We start from the raw sequence: 24,798 nt of genomic DNA on the forward strand, positions 1-24,798 counted from the left end.
CGCATTTCCAACTAGAGAAAAGTCGTTTTCTCTCTCACGGATCTTCGGGTTTTTATCCCAAATCGTGAGTACACTTCTCTAGTTGTCTTCTAATGCTTATTATGTGCTTAATAACTTAGATTACATATCAAATCTGTGAGATTCGGGAGTTTACCGCCCAAGAACGTTCTTGGAGAGTAAACTCCAAAATGAGGCTTAAATGCTACCTAGTCGTTTCCCCATGATAAGTAACAAACTTAGGCTTATTTATAAATGTATTTAGGAGTAGAAAACAATCAAAAACCCCAAGATTTGGGAGTTTACCGCCCAAGAACACTTGGGGAGTAAACTCCATTTTAAGGGCCAAAAGAGTCCCAATGCTCCTCAAAGCCTCGGATCTCAAACTAGAAGCCTACATTACATGTTTAGACCACCAAATCAATTAAGATTCAAGGGAGAAAGAGAGTTCACGACCCAAAAGGTTCTAGGGCCGTGAACTCCAATAAATGGTGCCAAATGGTGCCATAATTCCTCCTAAAGCCTTGAACAATTGCCTAGAACATATCCTATATGAGTATGGGACTTGAAAGTATCAAAAACATCATTCCAAGGGAGTTTACGGCCGTAAACTCCAAGGGAATATGGTCCCAGGTCCGTAAACTCCTAAAAGGAGTTATGTTATGCCCTAAACTCTTCCATAGACCAGGCCATTAAGTAGAAATGCTTATTAGGGCCTTATAGAGCATCAAACATCAAATGGTAACATAAGTGTGAGCTTACGGCCGTAAACTCATGAGTTTACAACCGTAAACTCACTTAGTAGGGTCATTAGGGTCGTGAACCTCATGGTGGAGTATTCCTGGAGCCCTACACACAATAGCTTCCCCTACAAACACTTAGATGCAATCCTAGAGGCTAATAACACTTGATAAAGGTGTTTAGCATGTCCTAGGGTGTCTTGACTTGTTTATTAGTTGTTTATAGACTAATTTGTTACATATATGTGAAATTATATGTTAACTAGGATCATAAGTGTGCTCAAGACTTCACTTGACACCTAGCAGTCCTACCTCTTCAGTTCATCCGTATCACCCACAACAGGTGAGTTCATACCCCATAATCAATGTTTTAACTACTTTTAAATGTTTTATGAGGGGGGATACAAGTAGAATCATGCCACTTATTATATCAATCACATGTGATTAATAAGCAGCATTTAAATGATTTACTACTCATTATCCGTTTTACCAAACAGTTTCCTTCAAATGATTTTCATAAACACTTTATATGTTTAAAACTCCTTTTACACTGTACATTTTACTCTGTATACTACATTTCAAACTCATTTACACTTGCGTTTCAAACAAATGCTTCTTTATACTAAACCGTTTTATCAAACCCATGCCTTCAAAACCCTTTTATAGATCGACATCAAGTCGATCTTTTCTTAGAAAATATTTATGTTTAAAGGTTTTTACAAAACTTATTTCATGCTTTTATATTATAAATTGCATGCCTATATATGTATAATTATATAAGCAATGTTTAAAGGACTTAGGAAGGCTATCCACCCTATTTCCTTTTTCTCGATTTGGATGTGGTCTGGTGGGATATCGGGTACTCGTCCGAAGGTCGTTTAAATACTAGTTATATATCATGTGTACATATATAGTCATAAAAGGTCTTCCAGTTCATCCCATGCCCTTGGGTAGCAAGGGTATACATCCATGTTCATACGTCCCAGTTAGATTACTAGTAAACTACCATATGAGTAGTTTAGGAAGATACTAGAACTATTACTAGAACGCGATATCATACAATGAGTCAGTTCATTCATGAGTCTATACTTGCTAGATAGAGAGCACATACATTATAGCTAGAACATTTCATTACTATGAGTACATATACAACTATACTAGGAAGAGAACATATACAACGATACTAGAACGAGTACATTACTATACTTGCTAGGTAGAGAGCACGTACATTACAGCTAGAACAGTTAATTACATTACATATACATGAATATGTTAATAATTGTGATCCACTGTATCGGAGCATGCCTTAAATGTCATGGCCCGAGTTGTAGCCAGAATTCTCTTGGAGGGAGAGCGTGAGTTTGCGTATAGATCTATACTGGATTGACTATCCTATACCTTGCTGCTAGCTACAGCCGGACCTGCAGGTCTGCGGGTGCCAAACGTCATTCCGTTTTACGACCATTCGTATGTCGTTGTTACCAGTCGATAGTATGGTACAATTAATCACATGATGCCTTAATATAAATCCGGTTTAAGGTAGTTAGTACAACAGTAGTTCTTATAGCGCTACATTTTAGTACTACATTAATTTTCCGTGTACATATATTTAGTGATCATTTCACTTAAACACTTAATGTAAAAACTATATTTTGTTAATGATAGTTACACTTGGGAAAATTACACACTTTTACATGAAACGAACATTTAGAACAGTTAAGTCTTGGTAGAAGACTACATTGAGAACAGTTAGGTCTTGGTAGAAGACACACTTTACATAATAGTAGGAATCATAGGGATTTCTAGGGTTTTTCAAACGTTTACAGTTGTTTTACAAACATTTTTACACTTACAGTTCATATACATTTTAATACTTACAAATTCTTACATACAAATTAAGACACTAAAATACTTATGATCTCACCAGCTTCAAAGCTGATACTCGCTTTCAAAATTACTTGTATCCTCAGGTCATCATAGACAGGTACCGATGCAAGGACTAGGGAAGATGGAGCTCGTTGAAGAATCATCTTTCATTTTGATTTATGCTTTAGTGTTTATCAAAATTTGACAGAACACACTTGTATAATAATTCTATTATTAATGCAATGGATGATGTTGTTGCTTGTTTACTACTTTACATTGTTGTGAAACTGTACATGATGTCCTCCGCTCCAGAACGTTTCCGCTGTTCTTGGTTTTGGGGTGTGACATACTCGCCTTTCCAGCACTATAAATAGAAGGCATGAGCTACAGATTTTGGCACACCTTCTCAAACTCCCACTTACTCCCACATACTTTCAAGCACCAGAAGCTGTCCCGACGCACTCTATTTCCGCACCCGAGTCCCCGACGAAGGTTCTACGCTATCGAGATCCCTGAAGAGCTCGAAGACGCAGCTTTCCGCGGTTGAAGTTTTGCTCGACTCTAGCCCCACCCTCTTCAAACCAAACAAGTGAGTTCATACCCCTACTTTTCAAGTCTTTTCATGTTTTAGGGGGGGGGGGGGAATACAAGTACAATACAAGTAAACATATCGTTTTATAAACATAAATGCAACTTCTATCTTATTAATTATCAATACCAACATCTTACTTTACATATAAGGGTTAGTATATCATCAAGTTATTTTCACCAAATGGAACATACTTTTTGAAAAACTATAATGGGTATAGTTAGCAAGTTATTTATACATTCTTACGTATACATCTTGAAAAACGAAATGCTTTCAACAAAAATGAAGTAAAGTCTTTCTTATCGTAAATCTATTTATACTAAGTGATGTGAGATATTAAAACTTCAACGTACTCTTATGTATGCATTTCAAGTCCTGTATTATATACCATAATCTCGTAGAGGGAGAGCATGATACTTGTGTATAGATCTATACGGGATTGACAACCCCGCACCTAAACTGTTAGCTACAGTTAGACCGGCAGGTCTGGGGTGACAAACGTCATAACACTACAACACCTGAAGAATGTTGTTACAGGCAGTCCGTGTCAATAGTGTGGTTATAAGACTCACATGAAAGTATAAAAACAAGTTTGATTTACGAGATTCATATATGCATTCAGTTTCTACATTATTTTGAGCACAAAGTTTATCTTTATCATTCAAGTACGAAAGATACTAACGCACTCCAACTTTGGGAACTTTTCAAACTAGTTATAGAAAATATTGGATTTTCTGAAAACCTCGTTCATCGATTTTCTACCAAAAGGACATACTTTTCATTACAAAACACTTATGAACTCACCAATTTAATTGTTGACACTTTTTCGAAACCACTTGTATTTCTCAGGGAATCAGTAATACAGGTAACCACCAGCTTTTGAAGAAGGAACGCTAAGGACGTTTATTATTAAACATTTATATCATCATATTGTAATATTCTTTTGGAAATATGTATAACGCAACAATATACATTTTTATTATATATATGATGGTTGTGTTACTTTCTTTACAATATTAAATTGTTATGGTACTACGTGAAGTCATCCACCCCCGAATGTTTCCGCCATTCTGGTTTGGGGGTGTGACAGATTGGTATCAGAGCATTGTTTATAGTGAACTAAGTATATCGAACCATATAAGATATACAAACTATACGTGCAAAGGGGACCAAAAACCCTCTGACAAAATGTTTTTCATAAACAATATATTTTCTTTTAAAAATATACATTTTTACTTGCATGTATCAGTCTTGTATCATGACAGGTTTTCTAAAAAGTATTAAGACAAGTTACGACACTACGATTGGGCCTCGGGGTATGTAATCAAATCGAGAATAAATATAGCCTGATCAACTATATTTATCCTGGATTTGACCAACGTATGTCGAGGAATGGTCGTAGTGGACAGCAAGCCAAAAACTTACCAAATAAAAAATTCTTTTAAGATTCGCCAATTAGGAATACTATAGGAGTATTATTATAAAATAATAGTACAATGAAAAACTTGCACACCGTAAGATATAGTTAAACGTAGGATGTCGTTAAATAGAAATTTCTTTTCTTATAAAATTCTCATACCTCTATCCTAGTACAGACAAATGGCTGGATTCCATTTACCGGGAGATCCCTACTACCCAAACCAAGGCAACGGCGGATGGATAGAAGAAGACCCGGAGGAAATCGAAGAGGAAGTCGAAGAAGAATTCGAAGTCGAAGTCGGAGAGGAATTCGAAGTCGACGAGGAGGTCGAGGAAGTTACTAGTGGGACCGAATCCGAGCCGGAAGTAATCGACCCTCCCGCTCCTCATCCTCCCGAAGTCAGACCATATCAACCAGGACCCATCCCTATCTGGGGAAGCCATCTCTACTACTGGAGCCGCCAACTAGGTGTACGCCCTCCTTTCGGCATGTGTCGAGATTTTTACAATGTCAGTGGGGGAGGCTCAACTGATCGAGCACTTCCTATTATTGTGGGCATTATAGCTACCCAAAACTACCATGCGGACAAGCAAGCAGCCAGAGTTCACGAGATCAATGCTGCTACTCAGGGTAACGCCGCAGACATCCGTCGTCTGGAAGGACTACACGAAAACACCCAAATCTACACAGGGACGCTTCAGAATCAAATGGTGACCGCACTAGCAGAAATAAGAGAGATGAAGGAACAACAAGCAGATCTTGAAAGGCGCCTGATGGGAGTCAAGCAGTCGGATGCCGAATCTAGCTCCAAACGTACAACACGCCGCAAGTAGAACTTGCTCAACTCCAACAATTTTGATATAGAATAGGACCTCGGATAAAGTTTTTCTCTTATTTCCTTTGTATCTGTAATCGGAGACCTCTAGATAGGTCGAATTTTCCTAAACATGAAGCATAATGTAACACACCTTAGGTGTGACATATATATATATATATATATATATATATATATATATATATATATATATATATATATATATATATATATATATATATATATATATATATAAATATGAAGTACTTCTTTATATACCTCTCGAAACTTATGGGATTAACTGAATTGCTATACCTACTTTGAAACCATAAACTAAAGTCAAAACAAATTACAAGATACAACTAACCCTCTAGTACACGATTGTCAAAACATTAGAAACTTATAGTATTCATTCTTATTTTCTCTACCAGACCATGCCTCCTCGTAGATCAGCACGCATAAACTCAACTCCAGCACCACCTCCACCGCCCCCTCCAACTATGGATGCAGCTATGTTCCAAACTGCTGTAACAGCCGCTGTAACCGCAGCGATGGCTCAAATGAGCAACAACGGGTCGGGAGGAGGAATAAACAGCTTTACAAATGGCCAAAGCCAAGGCCGTTCTGGGGTATGTACTTACAAGGACTTCACCAATGGAAAACCTATTCCCTTTTATGGGACTGGGGGAGTGTTGGCTCTATCCCAATGGATAGAGAAAACCAAAGTTGTATTCGAAATTTGCGCATGCCTTGAAGAAAGAAAAGTAAAATTTGCTGCTTTTACTTTCTCTGAACGCGCCCTGACATGGTGGAACGGCCACGTCAAGACACTAACCCTAGTGGTGGCGAACTCCATGGGCTGGGAAAACCTGAAACAAATGCTCCTACGAGAGTACTGCCCAAGAGGCGAGATTCAGAAGCTCGAACAGGAACTGTGGGGCCTTACGATGGTAGGCTCGGACATCGCAGGCTACACCAAAAGATTCAGTGACTTGATAACACTTTGCCCAGGGATGTTGATCCTGGAAAGCCAAAAGGTGGAGAGGTACATCTGGGGACTATCACCCCAACTTCGAGGAAGTGTGTTAGCTTCCAAACCCATGACCTTCGACAGCGCCAAGGAACTAGCGCAATCTCTCGTTGATCATGGTGTCTGTCAAGGAGGAGTCACAGCTATCGTGGCTGAACTAACCAAAGGGAACAACAACAACAACGATAACAATGCCAACAACAACAACAACAAGAAATTCTGGAACTTGAGAAAGGGGCAAACTTCGCAAGAACCTTCAAAGAAACAAATGGTGGCGGTTCATGCTGCTACTACTCCCACTACAACTCCTGCTACCCCTGCGCCAACAAAACAATATATGGGGAACCTGCCCAAGTGTAGTAGATGCAACTACCATCACCATGGTAATTGTCGCGAGATGCACTATAAAAACTGCGACAGGAAAGGGCACACTGCCCGTTTCTTTAAGGCACCAGCGCGACCAGTCACTCAAGTTCCTGGTACTGGGATAAGCCAGGCATGTTATGGGTGTGGAGAAACTGGACACTTCAAGAGGGAATACCCCAAGGGAAGAAATGTTGGTGGTGTTAGGAGAGTGTCGGCGATAGGTCAAAATGAAGCAATAGCTGACCCAACGGTGGTTACGGGTACGTTTCTCCTCGACAACATTTATGTATGCATACTCTTTGACTGCGGTGCGGAGAGAAGTTTTGTAAGTCATAAATTCAAACACCTACTTAATCAAAGATCCCAACAACTCAATAAAATATTCACTGTAGAAATGGCTAACGGTAAAACGGAAAGCACAAGCGATATGTACGTAGGGTGCACATTAAATTTAAACGAACACTTATTTCAAATCGACCTTATGCCCATTTCGATAAGAAGTTTTGATGTAATCATCGGTATGGACTGGTTGAGACTTCACCATGCCGATATTCTTTGTCACGAAAAGGCCGTTCGTCTTAATCTGCCCAACGGCGAAACCCTTGTCATATATGGAGACAAACCTAGTTCAAATTTACAAATCATCTCCTGTGTTAAAGCACGAAAATATCTTCGGAAAGAATACCATGCCTTTCTAGCCCATGTAGTAGACCAGAAACAAGAACCAAAGAACATTAAAGACATTCCAGAAGTCTGCAACTTCCTAGACATTTTCCCAGAAGACCTTCCAGGAATTCCACTAGAACGCCAAGTCGAGTTCTGTCGACTTAATCCCCGAAGCTACTCCAGTAGCAAAGTCGCCTTACCGTTTAGCCCCAGCCGAGATGCAGGAACTGTCCAGTCAATTAAATGAACTGCTGAGCAAGGGCTTCATCAGACCGAGCTTCTCACCATGGGGAGCAACGGTCCTATTCGTGAAGAAGAAGGACGGATCGTTTCACATGTGCATCAATTACCAGGAGCTGAACAAACTCACGATCAAGAACCGATATCCCTTTTCGCGCATAGACGATATGTTTGACCAACTACAGGGAGCGAGCTACTTCTCAAAGATCGATCTAAGATCTGGTTATCACCAACTACGAGTACTGGAAGGAGACATCCCCAAAACGGCTTTCCGAACACGCTATGGTCACTATGAGTTTGTAGTAATACAAATGCTCCAACGATGTTCATGGACTTGATGAACCGAGTATGTCGTCCCTTCCTGGATAAATTTGTGATCGTGTTCATAGATGATATACTTATCTATTCAAGAAGCCAGGAAGAACACAACCAACACCTCTGCCAAGTTTTGGAAACATTGAGGGCAGAGAAGCTTTACGCAAAATTTTCAAAGTGCGAATTTTGGATTCGGGAAGTGGATTTCCTAGGACATGTAGTAAGCAAGGAGGGGATACACGTGGACCCTTCTAAGATCAAGGCAATAGAGAGTTGGACGACTCCAAGAACCCCTACAGAAATCCGGTAATTTTGGGACTCGTCGGGTATTACCGAAGGTTCATACAGAACCTTTCAAAGATTGCCAAGCCACTCACCACCCTAACTCAGAAGAGTGTGACCTTCGACTGGGGAGAAAAACAAGACATCGTGTTTCAGACACTAAAGCGAGCCTTATGTAGTGCGCCCATCCTAACCTTGCCAGAAGGAACAGAGGACTTCGTAGTCTATTGCGATGCATCAAACCAAGGACTCGGGTGTGTCCTGATGCAATGAGGGAAGGTCATCGCCTACGCCTCAAGGAAACTAAAGACACACGAAGTAAACTACACGACGCACGATCTTGAGCTATGAGCAGTCGTCTTCGCTCTAAAGATATGGAGGCACTATCTCTACGGCACGAAATGTATAATCTTCACCGATCATAAAAGCCTCCAGCATATCCTCAACCAGAAAGAACTCAACATGAGACAAAGACGGTGGGTAGAACTACTAAATGATTATGAATGCGAAATTCGATATCATCCCGGAAACGCTAACGTGGTGGCCGATGCACTCAGCCGGAAGGAATACTCGGGCCGCAGAGTGAAGTCTTTAACCATGACAATCGTCGATAGGTTAACTAAATCAGCGCACTTCCTACCGATCAAAGAGACGGATAAATTGGAGAAGCAAACTAGAACATACCTCAGAGAAATTGTACGACTGCATGGTGTGCCCATATCCATTATCTCGGACCGAGATAGTAGATTCACCTCAAGGTTCTGGCAGTCACTACAAAAAGCTCTAGGAACAAGACTAGACATGAGTACCGCTTATCACCCACAAACTGACGGCCAGAGTGAGAGAACCATACAAACCCTAGAGGATATGTTGAGGTCTTGCATAATCGATTTTGGCAAAGCATGGGATGCCCATCTACCCTTGGTCGAGTTCTCGTACAACAATAGCTACCACACTAGTATCAAGGCTGCCCCGTTTGAAGCCCTCTACGGCCGTAAATGCAGGTCACCACTGTGCTGGGCCGAAGTGGGGGACACTCAACTAGCAAAAGGACAAGCAACAGACAACACGCTCACTGGACCAGCAATCATAAGGGAAACTACGGAGAAAATTATTCAGATCCGAGAACGTCTGAAAGCATCAAGGGACAGACAAAAGAGTTACGCGGATAAAAGACGGAAATCCTTGGAATTCCAGGTTGGAGATCGAGTCCTACTAAAAGTCTCTGCCTGGAAGGGGTTAATACGCTTCGGAAAGCATGGGAAACTGAACCCAAGATACATCGGACCATTCGAGATCCTTGCCAGGATCAGTCCAGTGGCTTACAAACTTCGATTACCTCAGGAGCTCCACAACGTACTCCCTACCTTTCACATATCAAACCTAAAGAAGTGCTTGTCCGATGAGACCCTTGTCATCCCTCTGGACGAAATTGCAGTAAATGAGAATCTCCAATTCGTAGAAGAACCAGTAGAGATCGTGGATCGGGAAATAAAAAGGACTAAACATAGCCGCATACCTATTGTAAAGGTCCGCTAGAATGCCAAGCGAGGACCTGAATACACTTGGGAACGTGAGGATCAGATGAAACAAAAGTACCCGCATCTTTTTCCTAACCTGTAAACTCTATCTTAGATTAAATTTCGGGACGAAATTCCCCTAATGGGGGGATGATGTGACAACCTTATATTTTCCAAAAGCAATGTAACACTCAAAAGTCAAATACAACGAAAACTATTTGGAATCAACGAAATTAACCTCAAAAATAAAGTGTTCAAATATCTAAATTGGGATGCATCAAATGTTAGATATCGTGCCAAGGTTTCCAAAAACATAAAGAACATTCGAAACCGGGTTATATTGAAGAAATTATAACGACTGGAATATTTACGACACACCGATAAAACATTATTTAACGTAAAAAGTGAAATTACAATAAAATGCATTTTAGCCTTAAGTATCTAAACAAAAGTTGTAGAGTTTGTTAAACTGTAAACGTACATAAAAAGATCGACCAAATTGGATCTCGTATAAAGAAGTTACGAATTTTCTAAGTTTCGTAACAGTAGTAGAGGGCTAAAACCTCGAATTTAAGATCGAGCGTTATTTAGCTATCACAACCTAAACGAAAGTTGAAGGTCTCCACAATAGGAGTAAAATGATAAAAAGACAAACGAAAACCAACGTCGAATAAAGAAACTATGAATTTTTAACGGACTTTAGCAGTCCCGGCCTGTTAAAAACATATAATTAACAATAAAGTCAAAACTAGCCGACGGATTCTAAATGAAAGTTGTAGAGCATAATCTCACGTACGCGTGGATATAAAGAACGCGAAAAACGGAGCCCGTACACGAAAGTTACGGAATTTAGAAGATGGAAGCCAGGATTACACCGAGCGTAATGTAGGCGTACACCCAGCGTACTCAGGTGCAGGGTCGAGTCCCATCGGTTGCAGCTCTATGCCTAGCTAGACTCGAGTCGTAAGCCATGACGCAAAGTTACGCCCAACGTAACCGAAGTACGCCCAGCGTACTCGCCTTTCCAACACTATAAATAGAAGGCATGAGCTACGGATTTTGGCACACCTTCTCAAACTCCCACTTACTCCCACATACTTTCAAGCATCAGAAGCTGTCCCGACGCCCTCGATTTCCGCACCCGAGTCCCCGACGAAGGTTCTACGCTACCGAGATCACCGAAGAGCTCGAAGACGCAACTTTTCGCGGTTGAAGTTCTACTCGACTCTAGCCCCACCCTCTTCAAACCAAACAAGTGAGTTCATACCCCTACTTTTCAAGTCTTTTCATGTTTTAGGGGGGGGGGGGAATATAGGTACAATACAAGTAAACGTATCGTTTTATAAACATAAATGCAACTTCTATCTTATTAATTATCGATACCAACATCTTACTTTACATATAAGGTTAGTATATCATCAAGTTATTTTCACCAAATGGAACATACTTTCTGAAAAACTATAATGGGTATAGTTAGCAAGTTATTTATACATTCTTGCATATATATCTTGAAAAACGAAATGCTTTCTACAAAAATGAAGTAAAGTCTTTCTTATCGTAAATCTATTTATACTAAGTGATGTGAGATATTAAAACTTCAACGTACTCTTATGTATGCATTTTAAGTCCTGTATTATATACCATAATCTCGTAGAGGGAGAGCGTGATACTTGTGTATAGATCTATACGGGATTGACAACCTCGCACCTAAACTATTAGCTACAGTTAGACCGGCAGGTCTGGGGTGACAAACGTCATAACACTATAACACCTGAAGAATGTTGTTACAGGCAGTCCGTGTCAATAGTATGGTTATAAGACTCACATGAAAGTATAAAAACAAGTTTGATTTACGAGATTCATATATGCACTCAGTTTCTACATTATTTTGAGCACAAAGTTTATCTTTATCATTCAAGTACGAAAAATACTAACGCACTCCAACTTTGGGAACTTTTCAAACTAGTTATAGAAAATATTGGATTTTCTGAAAACCTCGTTCATCGATTTTCTACCAAAAGGACATACTTTTCAATACAAAACACTTATGAACTCACCAACTTAATTGTTGACACTTTTTCGAAACCACTTGTATTTCTCAGGGAATCAGTAATACAGGTAACCACCAGCTTTTGAAGGAGGAACACTAAGGACGTTTATTATTAAACATTTACATCATCATATTGGAAATATGTATAACGCAACAATATACATTTTTATTATATATATGATGGTTGTGTTACTTTCTTTACAATATTCAATTGTTATGGTACTACGTGAAGTCATCCACCCCCGAATGTTTCTGCCATTCTGGTTTGGGGGTGTGACAGTATAATAGTAAAGTCAAGCAATAACATCCATTTCATTATTATAATAATTGTAATACAAGCGTGTTCTGTACAATTAGATAGACAACAAAAGTATAATCAAAATAAAAGATGAGTCTTGTATATGCACAATCTTCTAAAAAGCTGCATTTGTACCTGTCTACTGATGACCTAAGAATACAAGTTACTTTGAAAATGAGTATCATCATAAAGCTGGTGAGTTCATAAGTATTTAGTGTCATTGCTTGAATAAAAGTGTTTAAAAATTTAGTGATACAGTAATTGTTATCACGTTTTGAAAATGGTGCGATCCCTAGAAAATCCTATATTTTCCAGCAAAAGTAGTCTGCTACTAAGACTCGGTTATTTACCGGCTTGATTCTTTGAAAATGTACAGGTTTCCTCCAATGAAACTAGCAATGTAAAAATATAGTTTTATATTTCATTCATATAAAATAATTAAGAAAAATAGAGTTTTACCCTAGCAGTATCACTGTCGGCTGAATGTAGTAGAGGTGCAAGCTCCAAGTGGTATTAAATGTGTATACACCTCGGGGAGTCTGTTTTATTTTTAATTCTTAATGTGTTAGTTAAGGTCTGAATGTGAACTTGTATGTAACCATGCTGAGTGACAGTAGTATAACAGTTGACCCTCCAGGTCACAAGTAGTGTAGTGATGTTTTGTTATCCCTGGGCCTAGCCGGCTCGGACTATAGCTAGCAGTCCGGATGTGGGAGTGTCCATCCCGTATAGATCTATACACATAGTGTTTGCTCTCCCTCCAGGAGGCTCTGGTTACACGACGATCGCATAGCGAAGTGTCGTATCGAGAAGTAGTGCCATCACATTCTATTTTAGTATATATTTTCTCGTATAGTGTATAGTATTCTCTTCATGTAGTATATAGTGTTCTCTTCGTATAGTTTATAGTATCTCTTCGTATAGTGTATAGTACGTATAGACTCGTAACTGTACTGACCATAGTGAGTATCATAGTAGCATTTAGTAATGAGTGGTAATCCTTAACTATACCTATTATAGTTAAATAGAGATGTTGGTTGAATGCCTTTGATACACAAAGGTGTTGAACTGAAGTGAAGACTTTTATATCCAACACAAATATATATGATATATAACTAAGAATTCAACGACAGTCGGACAGATAACAGAATACCCTAAGTCCACAATCAAACAAGAACAAGAAATAAGGTGAGCTATCAGTTCTAAGTCCTTCAATCCTTACTTATATAAATATATTAGTGTAGATATGATTTGGAAATAAAATGAGTTTAAAAGCATTGAAAAATAGTTTTAGAACAATTAAACATGAAAATGAGTTTGATAAACATTTAAAACAATTTTGTTGGCAAGGTAATTTGAAAGTATAGAAAATCCTTTTGGTAACAAGTTATAAATCACATATGATTAGTACCATAACTTGTTTGATTCAACTTGTATTCTCCCCCATAAAAGCGTATAAAAACATTTAAAAGGTTGATTAAGGGGTATGAACTCACCGTTTAACGTAGGGTTCGAGTGTGCGATCGATATGAGTGCTGAATGTCAATGGATGCTCTGAACAGAAGTGGTCGCTATTAATCATATGGTGACACGTATATGAGTTAGGGCTAGGGTGTTTCATGACTAAACATGATGGGAAATCACCCTAAAGACTTTGATTCATTAGGATTAAGTGTCCCATGTTTCGTACTTAGTGATCCTTACAAGTTTAAGGCCAAATATGGGTATTAGAGTGGGTGTATGGCCATAAAAGTGAGTGTGCGGCTAGGGAATGTGGCCAGACTTGTGTGTGAGGCTGCACACTAGAGTGTGCGGCCGTAAAGAGGGTGTGTGTGGCCGTACACTCCTTGTTTGAGTCCTATGTGTCGATTTTGAGGGGTTTCAAGTGTCAAACTAAGTCTTAGATCGATTATAGAGGCCATACCCTCACTTTGGAGGATGTTTTGAGTGTGTGCGGCCACCTGATGAAGGTGTGCGGGCGCACTCCTTCAAGGGGTGAAGAACACGAAGAACACTATGAGTTTTAAGCTTAGATTCAAGTGTTTTACCTCTATAACAAGCTGAAAGATGATGTTCTTCATGTTTTGGAGGCCTTCTAAGTGTTCTTGGATGATGTTTCTAGAGAGAGAAAGTAGAGAGAGAGAAGGTGCAGCCAAAAGAGAATGGAAGGGGGGTCCTCTACTATATATAGGGTCATGTGTGAGGCTGGAGGGGGTTTGCGGTTAGGTGTGCGGCTGGCTGGCCATACACTCTAGTGTGCGGCCGTGCACACCTCTCTTGGTGTGTTTGGCTTGATTTTGTGATGCAACACCCTTCCGAACCCTTCTTAAGGCTCATATCTATGATATACTAAGCCTAAAGCACTCGTGCGGACCCAACATTCTGCTAAAAGATGCTAAATTCAGTGAATTATAGATATATGGATCGATTGTACAGTGTGAAAGTGTCGGGTTTTCACATCTTCCCCTGTTAGAGGGAATTCCGTCCCGAAATTAGAGTTCAAGCAGCTAAGTTAGTACAAATAACTAAGTAAAAAGATGGGGATATTTAAGTTTCATTTGATCCTCGCGCTCCCAAGTGAACTCCGGTCCTCGTTTGGCGTTCCAACGAACCTTCACAATTGCGATGCGGCTTTGCTTTGTTCGTTTGACCTCTCGGTCCATAATCTCCACAGGTTCTTCTACGAAATTGAGGCTCTCGTTGATCTCGATCTCGTCGAGTGGGATTACAAGAGTCTCGTCGGATAGGCACTTTTTCAGGTTCAATACGTGGAACGTAGGATGAATATTACTGAGTTCACGGGGTAGATTGAGTTTGTAAGCTACGGGGATGATTCTAGCGAGAATCTCGAAAGGCCCTACGTATCTTGGATTCAGCTTTCCACGCTTCCCAAAGTGTATCGTGCCTTTCCATGGTGAGACTTTCATAAGGACTCAGTCTCCCACCTAAAACTCCAAGGGTTTTCTTCATTTGTCTGCGTAGCTTTTCTGTCGGTCTCTAGCGGCTTTCAATCTTTCACGAATCTGAATGATTTTCTCGGTCGTTTCTCGAATGATCTCTGGACCTGTGAGAGTGCTGTCAGGAATTCGTCATTTAGCTAACTGAGTGTCACCCACCTCAGCCCAACACAGAGGGGATCTGCACTTTCGGCCGTAGAGGGCTTCGAAAGGAGCTGCCTTGACGCTCGTGTGGTAACTATTGTTGTAGGAAAACTCGACAAGGGGTAAGTGGGTATCCCATGCCTTACCAAAGTCGATCACACAGGCTCGCAGCATATCTTCCAGAGTTTGGATAGTCCTCTCACTTTGTCCATCGGTCTGCGGATGGTAGGCTGTACTCATGTCCAACCTCGTTCCTAAGGCGCTTTGCAGTGATTGCCAGAATCTCGAAATGAACCTACTATCCCTATCGAAGATAATAGATATAGGAACACCATGCAGTCGAACAATCTCTTGGATGTAGATTCGTGTGAGTCTTTCCATCTTGAAAGTTTCTTTGATTGGCAGGAAGTGGGCGGATTTCGTTAATCGATCGACAATTAACCAAATGGTATCGTACCCACTCGGAGATTTGGGTAATTTGGTAATGAAATCCATAGAAATCATCTCCCATTTCCACTCAGGTATCTCGGGCTGCTGGAGCAGACCTGAGGGTTTCTGATATTCAACCTTCACCTTGGCACAAGTCAGACACTTGCCCATGAAGGTAGCAATCTCGGCTTTCATGTTTGGCCACCAGTATAACTTCTTGAGATCAAGGTACATCTTATCTGAACCTGGGTGAATGGAGTATTGAGTGTTGTGGGCTTCCTTCATGACTAAGTCTTTGAAGCCACCGTGTCGCAGTGTCCAGATTCGGTCCATGAGATATAAGGCTCCGTCACTCTTGGCTTCCAAATTCTTATCCATTCCTCGCAGGGATTCTCCCGCCACATTTTCAGGTTTCAAGGCTTCGAGCTGAGCCTCCTTAATCTGTGCGGATAGATGCAAATGGACAGTCATTGTTAATGATTTGACTCTTCGACCAGAATATTCTTTCCGAATTAGGGCGGCTGCTACTACATTGGCTTTACCTGGATGATAACGAATTTCACATCCGTAGTCATTGAGTAGCTCGACCCACCGTCGTTGCCTCATATTGAGCTCCTTCTGGTTGAATACGTGTTGCTGGCTTTTGTGGTCGGTGTATATCGTGTTCTTCGTACCGTACAGGTAGTGGAGATCTTTAGGGCGAACACAATCGCTCCTAATTCGAGGTCGTGTGTGGTGTAGTTGATTTCATGTGTCTTCAACTGTCTTGAGGCGCAAGCGATAACCATACCTCGTTGCATCAGAACACAGCCGAGCCCCTGATTGGATGCATTGCAGTAAACCACAAAATCATCTGTCCCCTAGGGAAGGGATAGTATGTGACAACCTGAAGTTTGCTACATCGCCGTAACCCATTTCCGTCCATAAAATTCATCTTTTTCGAATTGTTTCCGTTTAAGTTTTTAAATTAAGTCATTATTTTTTAGACTTCCATTATGACTTAATTGGTATCCAAACACGTTAGAAACTCATGAAAACGCCCCAAATTATTATTTGGAAAAATTTTAGTTTTATTCCGTCGGGTTATAAACACTTAAATCGGGTACGACCAAAAGTCTCGCTTAACATCAGTATTGGGTAGAATTCCACTGTGTCCCAAACTTTAACCATATATAAAGTGGAATGAGCCTCATTTGAAGCCTTTTCCACTCTCTCTCTCTCTACTCTCTCTCCTCCAATCCAAGCTCTAGGTCCAAAATCATCAAATTAAAGCTCCAAATCATAGGGGTAACTACCCTAACTCATAGTATAACATCTTTAGCCTTCAATTTCGTGTTCAAATCATGGAATAGGACCATAAACATGTGTTTACGGCCCTGGAACAGCCTTAGGCCGTGAACACATGCAAATAGCGTTTTGAGCCTTAAAACCCTTCCAAACCACCTTTAGAGCTTAGATATGGCTTAAGGACTTATTGGAATGGACTTGGAACACCTTGAACTCGTCATTTAGGGATTAAACATGAGTTTACTGCCCAAGAACATGCTGGGGCCGTAAACACCCTTTCATGGGTAGTAAACTCCTTTTAAGGTGTTAAAATGCCATTTACACACCTCCTAAGCCTTGAACTAATATCTAGAAGCAACCACAAACGAATTAGGAGCCTTAAACATGATGAAAACCACTCCTATAGGAGCTTACGGCTGTAAACCTCCCAAGGAAGGGTTCCTGGGCCGTAAACTCCGATAAAAGGGTCAAATGATGCCCTAAATTCACCCCATGGCTTGTAAAATGACTTAGAATCACTTGTTATTGACTTAGGACCACCAAAGCACAATAAGAATGGGTACATAAGAGTTTACAGCTGTAAACTCCTAGTTTACTGCCGTAAACTCCTCAAATGGTCCTTAGAATGTCCAAATTACTTTCCAATGCCCTAGAACCAAACCTAGCATCACCCATCAAATGTTATAAGGCCATTTGGCACCCTAGAACACCCCACCATGAGTTTACGGCCGTCAACTCATGGAGAGTGGGTCATTAGGGCCGTAAACACTCTTGGGAGTTTACTCCTGAAGAGTAAACTCCATATCCAAGCCATATACGTCCATTGATGTCACCCGGGTTACTCCAAACACTTGAAATGAAGTGTTTTCGCAACTAGAAGTGTATATCCTCAAGTAATTAGTAGTTCAAAGCCTAATTAGACACAAATGTGTATCTTTTCATATTACATAGGAACCTCACACGCCTTCAAGCCTCGAACTGACGTTTAGCACCCAAACCGACACGCTTCTCAACCGGTGAGTTCATACCCCTACTCTTTTATCCATGTTTTTCAAATGTTTTCAGGGGGAATACAAGCAAAAGAAGAAATCTTGTACTCAAACTTTTTATTTCAGTTCAAATGTTCATATTCTGTATGTTTTAATATCGAAAACCGTATTAACCAATAGTTCGAATTGCAGAGTTAGCCTTCAGACTAGTAGTAGATTTATTTATAAAATGTTATAATCTATGTTTCATTTTATAATCTTACGAAAGATTCATAATAATCATAAATTAGGATTAATACAATCAAGATACGCCCTCGAAAGTAATAGAACGAATACGAAAGTACAGCTAGGAATAAAACGAATACGAAAGTACGCCTTTGGACATCGACAGAGTTTCGAAAACATACGCCTTTGGATGTCGACAGAGCTTCGAAAATACGTCTAAAGTACGCTTTTGGAAGTCACCAGAACATTGAATATACAGTCAATGTATGTTTCTGAGTGTATCCAAATATTTGAAAATACGGCTAAGTATAGTAGATATTTGACATTCGTGTGTAGGATAACTAAGATATCAGAATACCTAACTAATACTACAAGTATGGTAAATATTAGTACATTGTGTAACGAATAGATAACTAAACTATTAGGAAAATATGGGATTTTTCTGGAATAACATAATCGCTCGTAATCGAATTATGTAACGAATAGATAACTAAACTATTAGGAAAATAAGGGATTTTCCTGGGATAACATAACTACTCATAATCAAATTATGTAACGAATGATAACTAAACTGTTTATATAAGAAAATATGGGATTTTCCTGGATATCAACTTTTTCAGAAAAACCAAAGGAAACTCATTGTTTTTCAAAAATGAACCGCTTATGAACTCACCAGCTTTATGCTAATTTTCAAACAGCTTGTATTCCCAGGTCCACATTAGACAGGTACCCAACGATCCTTTTTGTCGAAGACGGAGCGTATAGAAGACTCGTCTTAACTTTTGTTCATATGATATATATGTATAATTCTTGTAACACTTTGATTTCAAACAAATGGAATAATTCTATGTAATGTAATGTTTTGTGTTTACTACGCTTACTATGTACATTGTTTGTGATATACATGATGTTCTCCGCCTCGGAACGTTTCCGCCTTCGGTTTCGAGGTGTGAGAGATTGGTATCAGAGCCCTTGTTTATAGTGAACTAGTATACCAAACCTTACATGATATAAGATTATAAACACTAAGGGGCTTAAGTGCTCTGAACTAGAAGCATACTTTAAAATATAAGTATTTTCAAAAGTATACAAGTATACCTAACCGTCGAAATCCGTAACTACGAGCAGAACAAAACATAAGTAAATTGGTGTGGGATGTTGCGATTAAGCCTGAGCAGTTATGTAGTCGTGTCTAGGGTCAATATAGCCTGATCAACTATATTCATTCGAGACACGGCCAACATGTGCTTGGGAGTGACTGTAGTGTTCAGCATGCCTAAAACTTACCCAATACCCAAATAACGAGCCATCGTCACAGCGAATCATGAAATACTATGGAAGTATTTCTCGAGCCAAATCCGTTAATAGAAATCCTCAATCCAGCATTGCTCCTCAATCATTCCTATAGCGATAGTTTATCTGCTTTGATAATTCTTTCCTGCTCTATCATTTAATAGAATTCTATATCTGTCTTAATGAGATATCCCCTGTTCCATATCTCTTGATTCAATTCAGAGGACTTATGATCCTCTCTTCCTAGCTAATTTAGATCATGATGCCTCCGAGGAAAAGACCCAGCTCAAAGAACAACAATCCTCCTCCGCCACCACCACCTCCTCAATTTGATCGTGTCATGTTTCAAGCAGCTGTCAATGCTGATGTGGCTGCTACCCTATCACAAATGAACCTCAGTGGTTTAGGTGGGCAAGGAGGTGGTCCCCAGCCCCAAAACCAGGAAGGTAGCTAGGGACACCGGAAGGAGTGTTCCTATAAGGACTTTATGAACGCGAAACCCACATTCTTCGATGGAACAGGAGGTGTCATTGCCCTAACTCGGTGGTTAGAGAAAATCGAATCTATCTTCGAGATCTGTGCTTGTTCAGAATCCGACAAGGTGAAATTCTCCGCCTGCACGTTCACCGATAAAGCTCTGACTTGGTGGAATGGCCGAGTCAAATCTCTAACCCTACCTGTAGCCAATGCTATGGGTTGGGAAGTCATGAAGGAACTTCTGCTCGCGGAGTACTGCCCTCGGGGCGAAATGCAGAAGCTGGAGCATGAACTTTGGAACCTGAAGATGAAAAGTTCCGATATCGCCGCTTACACTTCAAGGTTTGACGACTTGGCGCTTCTTTGTCCGGGGATGGTTACCCCGGAGAGTAAGAAGATTGAGAGGTTCATCTGGGGGTTGACCCAGCCGACCAAAGGGAACATTTTAGCTACAAAGCCGGATACATACGACAACACCAAACGCTTAGAGCAAATCCTGATCGACCATAGTGAGGACATAGAGGAAGCAGCCACCACTCCTGATCCGACAGAGAAAAGTGGTGAGAAAAGAAAGTTTTGGAAGACGAAGAAGAAAAGCTAGCCTTCACAGGAGTCCTCGAAGAAACAGCAGATAGTGGTAGCCCACGCTGCCACTACCCCTACTGCTGTTTCTATTGTCGGTTCCTCAGCCCAAGCACCTATCACCGGATATGCCGGTATTCTCCCGTGATGTAACCGATGCAGTTACCACCACCGCATCCCCGGTCCCTGTCGTGAGAAATTTTGCAAAAATTGTGGCCAAGAGGGTCACCTTGCACAAAGCTGCAAAACACTAACCAATCAAGCTTCCGGAGCGGGCATCAGTCAGGCCTGCTTTGGTTGCGGTGAAGTCGGGCATTATAAGAGAAACTGCCCCAAGGCAGCAACAACTGGCAACACCGGGAGAGTCCTAGCTATGGGACAAGATGAGGCAGCCGCCGATCCCACCGTTGCCACATGTATATTCCTCGTCGACAAATTTGCTTGCAATCCTTTTCAATTCTAGTACTGAAAGATAATCTGTTAGAAATCATCTTCATAAACATAGTCCTCAACTAGTAACTGAAACGTTTGACGTCGAGATAGCTAACGGTGAGAAAGAGAGCATTAGTGATAAACTTAGTTCCCAGCCTATGTGATCAACGAGAAACAGGAAGTTAAAGACCTCGAGAGCATCCCTGAAGTCTGCAATTTTTCCTGATGTCTTTTCCGAACAGCTCACGGGAATTCCCTTCGGACGCCAAGTAGAGTTTTTCATTGACCCAAATCCCGGAGCAAACCCTATAGCCAAATCTACGCATCGATAGGCTCCAACAGAAATGCAGAAGTTACCCAGTCAGCTTCGAGTTCACGAGAATGATGTTCCAAAACAACATTCAGGATTCGATAAGGTCACTACGAGGATGTAGTGATGCCCTTTGGTCTAACCATCTTCTTTGGTCACGTAGTAAGCGAAGAAGGTATGATACATTTTGAAGCGCGTAAAACTTAACCCGAGGAACATAGGACTTTTCGAAATCCTCATTAGGATCGATCCTGTAGCCTACAAAACTCCGATTACCCTCAGAACTTAGAAGCATCCATCCGGTATTCCACGTCTCTGTCCATAAAAAGTGCCTATTCGACAAAACCCTAGTAATCCTTTTGATAATACCGAAATCAACGAAATTCTGAACCCCATGGTCCAATCGAAATCATAGATCAAGAGATTTAAACGTACGAAACAAAGCCGTATCCCGATAAGTGAAGGATCCAAATTCACATGGGAGCGTGAAGACCCAATGAAACAGAAGTATCCGTATCTCTTTCCAAATCCTTGAGTCGTATCTAAAGTTTGAATTTTGGGACGAAATTCCCTCTAACTGGGGGATAATGTGACAACCCGAAGTTTGCTCCATCGTCGTAACCCGTTTCCGTCCATAAAAATTCATCTTTTTTGAATTGTTTCCGTTTAAGTTTTTAAATTAAGTCATTATTTTTGAGACTTCCATTATGACTTAATTGGTATCCAAACACGTTAGAAACTCATGAAAACGCCCCAAATTATTATTTGGAAAAATTTTAGTTTTATTCCGTCGGGTTATAAACAATTAAATCGGGTACGACCAAAAGCCTCGCTTAACATCAGTATCGGGTAGAATTCCACCGTGTCCCAAACTTTGACCATATATAAAGTGGAATGAGCCTCATTTGAAGCCTTTTCCACTCTCTCTCTACTCCCTCTCCTCCAATCCAAGCTCTAGGTCCAAAATCATCAAATTAATGCTCCAAATCATCAAGGTAACTACCTTAACTCATAGTATAACATCTTTAGCCTTCAATTTCGTGTTCAAATAATGGAATAGGACCATAAACATGTGTTTACGGCCCTGGAATAGCCTTAGGCCGTGAACACATACAAATGGGGTTTTTGAGCCTTAAAACCCTTCCAAACGACCTTTAGAGCTTAGATATGGCTTAAGGACTTATTGGAATGGACTTGGAACACCTTGAACTCGTCATTTAGGGATTAAACATGATTTTACTGCCCAAAAACATGCTTGGGCCGTAAACACCCTTTCATGGGTAGTAAACTCCTTTTAAGGTGTTAAAATGCCACTTAGACGCCTCCTAAGCCTTGAACTAATATCTAGAAGCAACCACAAACGAATTAGGAGCCTTAAACATGATGAAAACCACTCCTATAGGAGCTTACGGCCATAAACCCCCCAAGGATGGGTTCCTGGGCCGTAAACTCCTATAAAAGGGTCAAATGGTGCCCTAAATTCACCCCATGGCTTGTAAAATGACTTAGAATCACTTGTGATTGACTTAGGACAACCAAAGCACAATAAGAATGGGTACATAAGATTTTACGGCCGTAAAATCCTAGTTTACTGCCGTAAACTCCTCAAATGGTCCTTAGAATGTCCAAATTACTTTCCAATGCCCTAGAACCAAACCTAGCATCACCCCTCAAATGTTATAAGGCCATTTAGCACCCTAGAACACCCCACCATGAGTTTACAGCCGTAAACTCATGGGGAGTGGGTCATTAGGGCTGTAAACACTCTTGGGAGTTTACTCTTTCCATATCCAAGCCATATACGTCCATAGATGTCACCCGGGTTACTCCAAACACTTGAAATGAAGTGTTTTCGCAACTAGAAGTGTATATCCTCAACTAATAAGTAGTTCAAAGCCTAATTAGATACAAATGTGTATCTTTTCATATTACATAGGAACCTCACACACGTTCAAGCCTCGAACTGACGTTTAGCACCCAAACCGACACGCTTCTCAACCGGTGAGTTCATACCCCTACTCTTTTATCCGTGTTTTTTAAATGTTTTTAGGGGGGAACACAAGCAAAAGGATCTTGTACTCAAACTTTTTATTTCAGTTCAAATATTCATATTCTGTATGTTTTTAATATCGAAAACCGTATTAACCAATAGTTCGAATTGCAGAGTTAGCCTTCAGACTAGTATTAGATTTCTTTATAAAATGTTATAATCTATGTTTCATTTATAATCTTACGAAAGATTCATACTAATCATAAATTAGGATTAATGCTAATAAGATATACCCTCGAAAGTAATTGAACGAATACGAAAGTATCAGAACGAATACGAAAGTATAGCTAGGAATAAAACGAATACGAATAAAATGAATACGAATAAAACGAATACGAAAGTACGCCTTTGGACATCGACAGAGTTTCGAAAACATACGCCTTTGGATGTCGACAGAGCTTCGGAAATACGTCTAAAGTACGCTTTTGGAAGTCACCAGAACATTGAATATACAGTCAATGTACGTTTCTGAGTGTATCAAAATATTTGAAAATACGGCTAAGTATGGTAGATATTTGACATTCATGTGTAGGATAACTAAGATATCAGAATACCTAACTAATACTACAAGTATGGTAAATATTAGTACATTGTGTAACGAATAGATAACTAAACTATTAGGAAAATATGGGATTTTCCTGGAACAACATAATGGCTCGTAATCGAATTATGTAACGAATAGATTACTAAACTATTGGGAAAATAAGGGATTTTACTGGGATAACATAACTACTAATAATCAAATTGTGTAACGAATGATAACTAAACTGTTTTTTATAAGAAAATATGGGATTTTCTTGGATATCAACTTTTTCAGAAAAACCAAAGGAAACTCATTCTTTTTCAAAAATGAACCGCTTATGAACTCACCAACTTTATGCTGATTTTCAAACTGCTTGTATTCTCAGGTCCGCATTAGACAGGTACCCAGCGATCCTTTTGGCGAAGACGGAGCGTATAGAAGACTCGTCTTAACTTTTGTTCATATGATATATATGTATAGATCTTGTAACACCTTGATTTCAAACAAATGTAATAATTCTATGTAATGTAATGTTTTGTGTTTACTACGCTTACTATGTACATTGGTTGCGATATACATGATGTCCTTCGCCCCGGAACGTTTCCGCCTTCGGTTTCGGGGTGTGAGAGATTGGTAAAGAAGCCCTTGTTTATAGTGAACTAGTATACCAAACCTTACATGGTATAAGACTATAAACACTAAGGGGCCTAAGTGCTCTGAACTAAAAGTAAACTTTAAAATATAAGTATTTTCAAAAGTATACAAGTATACCTAACCGTCGAAATTCGTAACTACGAGCAGAACAAAACATAAGTAAATGGGTGTTGGATGCTGCGGTTAAACCTGAGCAATTATGTAGTCGTGTCTAGGGTCAATATAGCCTCATCAACTATATTCATTCGAGACA

This window comes from Lactuca serriola, chromosome 5 (genome assembly GCF_051521515.1).
Source record: "Lactuca serriola cultivar US96UC23 chromosome 5, Lser_US96UC23_V15, whole genome shotgun sequence".
NCBI classification, from domain to species: Eukaryota; Viridiplantae; Streptophyta; class Magnoliopsida; order Asterales; family Asteraceae; genus Lactuca; species Lactuca serriola.